This window comes from Onychostruthus taczanowskii, unplaced genomic scaffold, assembly GCF_017590055.1.
Source record: "Onychostruthus taczanowskii isolate IOZ18803 unplaced genomic scaffold, ASM1759005v1 scaffold9, whole genome shotgun sequence".
NCBI lineage: Eukaryota > Metazoa > Chordata > Aves > Passeriformes > Passeridae > Onychostruthus > Onychostruthus taczanowskii.
Genome location: NW_024506993.1, coordinates 16,368,798 through 16,376,241, shown reverse-complemented (window position 1 = coordinate 16,376,241; position 7,444 = coordinate 16,368,798).

The window sequence follows — 7,444 nt, the reverse complement described above, 5'->3', positions numbered from 1 at the left end:
TCCCCGTGCGGCCGCACGAGGCGCGCGCGGGCGCGAGGCGCGGGGAGGCGCGTGCCCTCTGAGGGCGGGCAGGGGAGCGGCCGGACCCGGGACATCCTCCTGTCCCCGTCCCAATCCCATCCCGTCCCCGTCCCAATCCCATCCCGTCCCCGTCCCATCCTCGCCGCACCTGCCGGCCCACACGGCTCCAGGCAGGCTGGCCCGCAGTGCAGCACCGGGGCCGGCCCGACCCCCGGCCCGGGCTGCCCGCGACACGGCCCCGGGCAGCGCTAACCCCAGGCACCACCGGCGTTTAGACCGCAATTTGGCTGACACTGTGTTTCGTTCTCTTGTCGGTATTATTAGCCTCCAGGGCTTCCAAAGAGCTGGCGAAATTCGTACGGTTTCCACAACGAACGCGTACCCAAAATGGGAAACGGTCTTTAGATTTCATCAGTTCAGCTTCCACTTCCTTCCATAAAAACTGATTTTGAATTCTTCACAGCAAAGGAAAAGCTGAAATAAGTTATACAAAAGTTTTCCTGCAACTGAAATTTTACTCCCTGCAATATTCTAATGGACCAGTACCCTTGCCCCAGTCAGAGCCTCTGCAAAAACGCTTTATACAGCCTTCTCAGAAACCTTTGTAAACAACTTGCTTGATGTGAAGTTTTAGGATTGCACTAAACTTTTTAACAATATAACTTCAGATGTACCCAACACTTTTAATAGAATAAATGTTCTCTGATTATATAATAAAACAGAATGAAAGTCATCAACTTGCACTACAGAACTTGGGTTGCTGTGGAAACCTTCATTATTTATTTTTTTAACACGTGCAACTACTGTTTCCTCACCGAGCAGGGCCAGGTTTCTGTTTGGGTTTTGGTTTGGTTTTGGGATGTTGGGGTTTTTTTTCCTGTGTGGAGAGCAAACAGCAAGTGGCCAAGAACTGAGTGTGCTTGTACATTATTCATTTTTAAAAAACCAACTTATTCTATCCTACCTTAATTCATATTCACATTTAGGCATTTGTATTTACAATAGCTCCGTTCCTTCCCTTCCTGAGGCACTCCCACAGCATGCAGAAATAGCTTTTTGAAGGGACAAAGCATGACAAAGTCATTGAGTTGCATCTGTTGGAGATAGGCTGCTCCAGTGTTTGAGAAACTGTTTTTGGTTTTTTAACTCTGTATATGTCAATAATAAATACCTTTCAATCTCTTCTGAGTACTTTGGGAACAGAAAACCTCTGCAGCAACAGGAATTGGTTAATTCTTCCAGGCTCTTTATTCCACAGTCTCAGCCCTTCAAGGATCCTTCTTGCTGTCAAGCTGACCAGTACTTGATAAAAAACCTGATATTTTTCTTGCTTAAGAAAAAATACAGCATGTTTTTTTCCCAAACTACAACCATTTCTGAGTTGACTCTTCCCTTAAAGTAAACCCAGAATGAAAGTGAACTTGGGGAAAGCAAGTGAGACCCTTCTGGGGTTAGATAAACTCTGAGAAGGACACCCAAACAGCTGGACAGAATAGGACCTGCAAGGACCTAGCACATACAGAAAGCAGTTTATTTAAAGGCCATATGTGTGCTCATGGACATACAAATGACAGCATGACAAGGGACACACACTGATGGCAGATTACCTGGATTTGAAACACAACACACATTATTGCATGGTTATTCCTGACTCTTTTCTGCACTGTTGCTGGTGAAGAGAGTCAGTAGATGACCATATGACCCACATGACTTCAGGAAGAAAAAACAGTCAATGTGCTTAGCTGTAGAGTCAGTGGAATGCAAGTTTCTTTATGTTAAAGTTACCAAATATATTTACACCTGTTCCTCTGATCTCTGCATCCACCCCTTTAATGAGGCTCCTATCACCTCCACAGAAATACTGATTGCTTTAGTAAACACTCTTAGCTTAAGTGTAGCAAGGAACAAACATCTCATCCTCCCACGGAGGCAGAGCCACAAATCTCCCAGGCTCCAAACTGGAATTCAGGATTACCCACGTGCAAAGGAGAGACCAAAGGAAACAGCCACTGCTGCAGAACAACTGTGTCTGCTGTCTCTTCTCCCTCTTAGCAGAGCTCACTCCTGCCAGCTTCAATACTCATACTGCTGTGGAAAGCACAGGAAAAGCAGAGAAGCACTGTAACAAGCAGAAACAAGAAATTCTCAGGGTTATATGCCCCTGGGTTTTCTTTCTTTTTCTTTTTTTTTCCTGGAGCTGTTTTTGTTTTCCCTTATAAAGTTTGCACATTGAAAACACTACATAAAATTGGAATCCAAAGCCTACTTCTAGAAAGGTTTTGTTAAGAAGTTTTTAAAATTGGCATCAGCAATCAAACTAAAATTTAAAATCTGATGTAAGTGTCAGAGCTCCTACAAGAAGAGCTTCTGGTGGTGGGCATTGTGGATCCCAAAATTAATGATTTTCAGAGAAAAGGGGCCTCCCCTTGCACAAGTCTTTGAGGCGCTGTTCTGTCACTAAACTCTTGTGTTGCACTGTACTGAAATAAAGGCAAATACAAGCTTCAAGACCTTATTTAAGTTAACAAGTCAAGTCAGCAGAAAAGCACTAATCTCTGAAAAACACTGTGTAAAGTTACTTAATGTCCACTGCGCTCAGGAGTTGTCCTGTCAGAGCTATTGTGAGTTGCTTATGGTTCGGCTACTGCAAACACAGTTGTCCTTATCCAAACAGAGGAGGCAGCAATGTCTAACACAGTGTTAATTAAAATACATTAGAGAGTTCATCCTATATTGTCCTGTCTTGCCATAATATAGATGTGATCTGAAAGACAGCTGGTTTGGGATTGGAGAGATTTGACACAGTATCTTTCTCTTAAATAGATCAAGGGAACTGCACAATCCTTTCAAATGCTCTGCAAGGGACAATGGAAGGTCAGAGTGCAGAAAGCAGAGAGATTCTTACACCTCCCTGCAAGCAGCTTTCTCTCAGTTATCCCACCTTAAGGTACCACAGAACATATCACCCTCCTGCCCTCTTTTTCAGGGAAGTGCAGCCCCACACTTTACCCTTTCTCCCCATTCTCAGGCCTATAGTTGCTGGTAACTTCCATCATTACTTCAAGCATCTGTTGCAGTAAGATGGCCCAGGGCCCTTGCCATCAGAAAAAAAAAAAAAATCAGAGATGAATTTCAACTCGCTGTAACAGACCAGACAATTTATTTCATTACATTCCCTCCTTTTCTACACTTGAGGTTCTGAGTTTTTATTTTGTTAAGACGAATTAAGCCACTGAGCAACTTTCCCATTAAATTATGAATTCCTCACTTGCAGGGAGAAACAAAGAGATGCAAACCAAATCCACTCTATCATCATCTGTGATGACCTCACAGGTCCTTTTGAAGCACCAAGTGTTTCTACTTTATGTGTCAAAAGGGATTCTGGTGTCCCAAGAACTGACCTGTTCTTCCTTTGGTGGAGTCATCTTGTAAAACTTTTAAGCAGGAGGTCTCAGGTTTTGATGCACAAACCCAAATTCTATTTTTTGTCCTATTGCACAGGGCCATCTCATTGATTTCTTCCTTATGAGGGATCAAACCAGCAACTTAGAAATCTAAATGCAGCAAATGGTAGATTTTCTCTCCAAGGCATCACAGTGTTTGTGCCCCACAGCTTCACACCCTTTTAATTGGGATGATTTCTGATTAGTGCTCAGGACTGGGGAGGATGTTAAAGTCCATTATCATAGGACTCTTTCCAAATTTTTAATTCAGAAGGACTTCCTTATAAACAAATCTGCTTCCAGCCCTCAACATTTCTCAGAGTGGCAGGAAAGGAAGCAGAACTCCATCCAGCAGCAGCATTCCCAGCATGCTGCTGTCACTCCATCATTTATTCCCTACGGAGTGCCTGAAGCAGCAGCTCATGACCAACAGCAACCAGCACACATTCCACTTCACCATGTAAGATGCAGCAAGCAGAACTTTCTGGGAAACCTGGGAACATCTCAATTACAATAGTTCTGGTCTTCCATTCCAGAATTTTTCTTTCATGCAAAATGGAAGTCAGCATAAAATATTCCAGTACTTCTCCTAATTTTGGTGCTGTCTTCCTTAGAGTAAAGGGAATCTAAAGTCGGGGTGGGGCAGAGAAAGAGGTGTTTTCATATCTTTCCAGAACATTAGACATGTGGGGTTAAGAATCAACAAATAAAACTCCCCATAAAACTGTCTATAAAAACCAATTTACACAACAGTTACAAACATAATATTAAAAGTTACTTTCACTCTATTTGTAACATTGCTTGAAAACAAATTATAAAACCAGAAAAAAACAAGACTTGCAAAAGGACATACATAGATCAAAGTGGTTGTGCCAGCACCTAAGTTGGTATGTTGCCTGCATAGAAGGTATCTGGATTAAATGAGGAGAGTAATACTGATTTTTTTTTTTTTTCAGCACAAAAGTACAGAATGGACTGACTAATACCTTAATACCAATATGTCAAGTACGACTACCAAAAATTTACAGTGCAGGTGGTAATTATTTAGTCAGATGGACCTTTATATAAAAATATCACAGGTCATGCTGAACAAATGTTTTCCATGTACTAAAGAAACAGAGTATTTTGGCCTTCAAATATTAAAAAAAAATAAAATTAAAACTTCTTGTACCATGAATAATTGAGAAATTTGAGGAAAATACTATTGTAGCTTCATTCTCACTTATCATTAATGCTCTCACTACAGCAAATTACCTATTAAAAGGGTGAGAAATCATAGGATGTTAATTAGCACTGTTTTGACAAATTTATACCTTTTCCTATTAATTTCTTTTAATGTTCAGGATATAAGAAACCCTATTACAAGTAATAATTAACTCCTGTCTTATTTTGTGAAATGAGAGTTCAGAAGCATTTGTGAACTCTCCTTGTGAGTATGTTTTTTCTGTTCTTTTTTTTAAATTTCATTTCTGACCTTATGCATTTCTTATAATTTATGTATTTATTGCCGTGGAAGACATCTCTTTCATGTTAAGAAATTTATACCATTGAAAGACAACATCAGAGAAGTGGTTTCATCACTCATGGAAATGAGCATGTTGCTGTTCCAGAGGCTGATTAAGTGATTTGAGCTATCACACAATCAGCCCTCAGCCAAATCCCTAGCAGGGAGGGCAGGGTTTGGCTGGGGATTTTTAAGTGCTCTCTCTGATGTTCCGGCTTTGTTTCAGGGACAGCAGAACCTTGGTTTGTGCCCAACATCTAACACACGGCAGGGAACGAGGGCTGAGCGCCCCGGAGTGCTGCGCTGCCATTTGCGGGCGCTGTGCATGTGAAGGGCGGCCGAGGTGCCCAGCCCGGCCGGGCTGAGGGCAGGGCAGCAGCCCCGCTGTCCCTTCCTGCGCTGTCCCTTCCCCGGCTGTCCCTTCCTGCGCTGTCCCTTCCCGCACTGTCCATTCCCCGGCTGTCCCTTCCCGCACTGTCCCTTCCTCCGCTGTCCATTCCCCGTCTGTCCCTTCCCGCACTGTCCATTCCCTGGCTGTCCCTTCCCCGCTGTCCCTTCCCTCGCTGTCCCTTCCCGGGCTGTCCCTTCCCCCGCTGTCCCTTCCTGCGCTGTCCCTTCCCGCACTGTCCCTTCCCCCGCTGTCCATTCCCCGTCTGTCCCTTCCCCGCTGTCCCTTCCCGCACTGTCCATTCCCTGGCTGTCCCTTCCCCCGCTGTCCCTTCCCCCGCTGTCCATTCCCCGTCTGTCCCTTCCCCGCTGTCCCTTCCCCCGCTGTCCCTTCCCGCAGCGCCGCCGTCCCGCGCCAGCCCCGCCGCCTCACGGCCGCTTTAACCGCTCGGCGCTGCCCTGAGGAGCTCGGGCCGGCCCCTCCGCTGCCGGCTCCCCGCCCGCTGTCCCTGGTGCTGGAGCCGCTGCCGGCCGGGCCCCGCCGGAGCTCGGAGCCTTTCCCAGCAGCAGAGATCTCCAGCCGAGCTCCCCGAACACGGAACAGGCTGCTCCTGTTCCCGCAGCTCGGCACCTTCCAGGGAGCGCCAGCCCCGGGCACTGGGAGCAGCCTCGGCTCCGCCGGTCCCTCTGCAGGGCGTGCCTTGTGATCTGGAAATAAAACCAGCACTTAACACAAGCAATCGGTAAAATGGAATTTAGAACTGCTGAGATGGATAACTTGAAATCATGCTGGGCCTATCTGGGTTCATCCCATTTTCCCTTATGGGAATGCTGGGGCACACAGTGTAGCTGTGGGCACAGCTCTGCAGGTCAGCTAATGATCACAGAAATACACAGTCCCAGCACGGTGCTCAATGCCCCAGGAACAGTGTTTAACATTTCCTACTATTTTACGGTCCACACTAATCACATATTTCTATTTGAAAAGTAAACATTCTATGGGTTTATCTGTAAAATTAGTTTGATTACTTTTAGCTAGATAAATCCATCACTGTACATATGTACAGTCAAAACAAACAGTACATTTTTATAGTAAAATAGTGAATTTTTATAGTATATAAATATTACAAATCTTAAAAAAATTAATTTTGTTAAGATGAGGACAATTGAACAGTCATTAGTTTGACAAAGAGCCAAATCAGGTTTCCAACTCCAGTTTCATGTGCCCGGAGTCACAAGTAGCTGACAGTTAAGTGTTCATATAAGCTTCATATTCCAAAATTAATTTGAAATATATCCTTGTGAAAGGCATTACTGTATTCCAATGTTGAAGAGATATATTCTATAAGTGTTCCCAGCATGCCAAAACCACTTCAGTCTTCTAAAAAGCAGACTTGAAATTTTGTCTCATGCATACCTCAATACAGCGACATCCAAAGACACCCACATGTGTCACTTAGGTTAACTGTGGAGGGGAATCTGACAGGAATTTATTTTAAGAGCTTTGACCTATGTAATGAAACCAAACCTTCTTGAGCAGAATATAAGAAAGCAGAATATTTTGTTACCTGACACAGCAGAACAATGAGTCAATTGTAGCAACTCTGCAGACTGGCATGTCCCTGAGTAAAAAGGATGAAGTTACTGTAAATCCATCCAAGCACTCACATCCAGCTCTAGGAGTGAATCAGCACAAAGTGACCAGCAGCTGATTCATCTAAATAACAAAAGCCCAAACACCTCAGCTGTCCCCACACAGAAGTAATCAATAATCACACAAGTTCACTCTCCTGCCATAATGTACTACAGCACAACTGGCCAAGAGCTCTTAAATACACCCGAGTGGTGTCTTCTGCTGAGGAGCAGAGGAATGACACCCACATATCTCCATGGTGTTGAATATTCCCTTTTCCTTATCAGTGCCTGACACTTTAGCAATACCATGAGCACAGTTGTGAGAGTTGCTCACTGTGCAAAAGGACAGGGATTCAGGTGCCCCAGTGAGCAGCCCCAGGTACAGCCCAGCAGTGACAATGCTGTCTGGCTGCTGCAGCCACACAAACTGCTCATTCCTGTGAGGCACCTTCCT